The following is a 3,298-nucleotide window of genomic DNA, read 5'->3' as shown; positions in this document are numbered from 1 at the left end:
TTTTGCAGGGGGCTGATTCTGCTTTTGTGGCAGACTACAGCGCCACTTACAGGCCTGGCATATGTACTACAGCGTCTCCAGTGCTTTCGAGCGGTCTCTCATTCCCCTGATAGGTGGAGAGTTGCCCATATACAGTAGGCGGAGCACCCCTTTTCTGACGTCAGAACAATTCAAATAATAATCAGCTCCGTTTTTAGAGATTTGGGTACGGAGGAAAAGAGGGAGGGTTGTGTTTTCTGACACTTGGTGAGTTCCCTGACACACCGGGGACACATATTCATGTAGTGCATTTTGCATGATAGGTCCCCTTTAAATAGAAGTACCAATACCGGATTGTCAAGTAAAAGTCCTGCATTTGCTTTAGTAAAATAATGTGTTATGCCTTATGGCCCATTTCAGAAATATGATAATTTGATATTAAATTACTGGATGATGATGAGTGATGCATTAACGTGTTCATAGGGTTAGGGTTATCATTGATAGGTAATCCTAAAACATTGAAACCAATGCAGAACTAGTTTGGATTATCTTTAAAAGGCCAACCCAATACCTGAAAGACTTTATTGAATTTCCCAGTAAAGAACCCCTTTGTTTAAGTGTGTGATCTCTGATTCCTCGCTCACTGTTTCTCCTCTCTGCTGCTGCTGCTGCTGCTGCTGCTATTGTTGGCACATGATCACCTGTGAAAATAAACTAGCCTTGCAGTCTTTGCATGAGACGTGAGAGCACGGCTGAAAATCTGAATGAGTACAACAGTAGTGAGACTGTTCTTCGGCTGATCGGTGTGAACGTCTGGACTGCAGGGAGGCAAAGTACTTTACTGGAAGTTCTGTCATTACCTTAGATCACCGTCAATGAAGCATGAGAGTATTTTCCAGCAAAATCTGGATCGGTGTGTACGGCAACCCTTTGAGGCCAATGAGGAGAGACAGTGTGTTTCTCCTGCATTTTAAAAGTTTTAAAAGTTTTTCCAGTATCCTTATTACAAGTTTCCTTTACTTTCTTTTTGTGTTTTTTGTTGTAATACCTATTTTGGCCACAAGAGGCTTACGTGCAATGCCACCCCAAGTACTAAAGCGAGTTCTTGGTTTCTTCCAGGTGTTTTAATTCCTCCATGTACTAGTTCTAGCCAATTTGCTGCCCTAGGCGAGATTTTAGCTCAATCTGGTGCACTTTGAGCACACAATTACTAGAGACTAGATCTAGGGGGTACAACTTTAAAAACACCTATTTGAAAAAGATCGGTTTACATTTTAATAATAAAATAAGTATGTGAACATAACCAATAACCTACCATAGCCAATAAAAAATGAATGTAACTTATTTTATTGTTGTTGTTCATTCATATCTTAATTTACCTAGTTAACATTTATTTATTTATGCATATTTTTTTATCTCTCCAGTTNTTGAACATTTTAAAGTAAAATGCTTCAATCTGGAGCACTTTTGAGTACACAATTACTAGAGACCTGATCTAGGGGGTACAACTCTAAAACACCGATATGAAAAAGATCGGTTTAAATTTTAATTATGAAATAAGTATGTGAACATAACCAATAACCTACCATAGCCAATAACAAATAAATGTAGCTTATTTTATTTTTGTTGTTCATTCATATCTTATTTTACCTAGTTAACATTTATTTATTTATGCATATTTTTGTATCTCTCCAACTTTAAACGATATTTTTGGTTAACTGTCCTATAGTATACATTGGAATGATTTCAAACCTGTTTTTATTTATCCTAATAATTATAAAGGAGTGCCTTGGNGCCTGACACACACACACACACACACACACACACACACACACACACACACACCAGTATGTATGAGTAAAACCAGCAAAACACATAATGCATGATAATATTCGGCCTATAATTATATATACAGTATATACCCATATGTACTGTTCATACTGCATATACTTTAGCTTGTTATATGTTAATACCTATATCCTTCTATAGATTACACTGCACTGCACTGTCGGTTTTGGTAAGACACTAACTGGTCTCAGCATTTGTATTTTGTGCAATGACAATAAGGTTGAATTTGATCGAAGGTAATTTAATAATGATGGCAAACACACATCAGTATGTATGAGTAAAACCAGTAAAACACATAATGCATGATAATATTGAGCCAATAATTATATGTCTTTATATTTATATTGTTCATACCCATGTACTGTTCATACTGTATACTTTAGCTTGTTTATATGTTAATACCTATATTCTAGTTTACACTGCACTGCACTGTCGGTTTTGGTAAGACACTAACTGCTCTCAGCATTTGTGCTTTTTGCAATGACAATAAAGTTGAATCAGAATCAGAAGGATACAGAATTGTATTTAATGTAATCTAATAATGATGGTACTGCAAACAGTAACATTACCATATGTTATTGTTTTTATTTGTATTGATACCGTTACTTTTTAGTTTTCCCTTATTTGAATGCTTATAAATCTTGTGTACTTGAACTTGTTTCTTATCTAATCTCATTTTATCTGACGTATCCTGTTTTATCTAATCGTACTAACCCTAACCCCTCCAAACCCCTTATGTGTCTGAGTCCCAGTCAAAATCTCCAAACGTATTTATACTGCACTAAATCCAGTTCTAAGAAACCTATTCCAATAATCCACCATGACCTTTTTTCACACACTCCTCATGTGTTTTCAGGAGAACATGTGTGTGACGTCTCCGGCCAATCCACCCAGCAGAGGCTCCAACATTTACATGTATGATTACAAAAGTGTGAAAGCTCAGCAAACCTTTGAAGGTACAAATTCAACAGTACAGTGAGGAGGAGAGCGAGGCAGCCCAATTAAGACCCTGACCATTATGGGCTTCAAATCCCCTCATCTGGTCGTCATAATCATGATCAGAATGAGAGAGTGATGAGAGGCGAGCAGGGCTTATATTCATGATATGTACATATTTAAAACATGCATCGTTTGAGATGATGTGGACCCGTCAGCTCTGTCCACATGGCTTAAAGATACGGAGGGTGTGATATATTTTCAATTTTCACACATTGCCCTGTGGATGTAATTAAATCGGATAGTCATTTGGAGCTCTGATGTTAAACACATGCAGGCCCGCGGTATAATGCCCTCAGTTTGTACTATTTCATGTAAGTACCGTACAGCGAGTACAGCTGGAAATGTATAGTGTTTGAATTAGATATTTGCATTCATGACAGGGAGTCGTTCAAACATATCTAAGGCTACAGCACGCACGCACGCACGCACGCACGCACGCACGCACGCACGCACGCACGCACGCACGCACGCA

General features: G+C 37.8%; 1 long non-coding RNA gene across 1 annotated transcript in view; it reads right to left on the bottom strand.

The window, feature by feature from the left end:
• LOC104943956 (uncharacterized) overlaps positions 1-3,298 on the bottom strand; it is a 5,164-nt gene that overhangs the window by 424 nt on the left and 1,442 nt on the right. The gene's annotated exons all lie outside the window — the stretch shown is intronic.

The sequence above is a fragment of the Notothenia coriiceps genome, unplaced genomic scaffold, assembly GCF_000735185.1.
Source record: "Notothenia coriiceps isolate Sejong01 unplaced genomic scaffold, NC01 NC01_scaffold00000339, whole genome shotgun sequence".
Classification (NCBI taxonomy): domain Eukaryota; kingdom Metazoa; phylum Chordata; class Actinopteri; order Perciformes; family Nototheniidae; genus Notothenia; species Notothenia coriiceps.
This window is presented reverse-complemented; position numbering and strand designations above follow the sequence as displayed.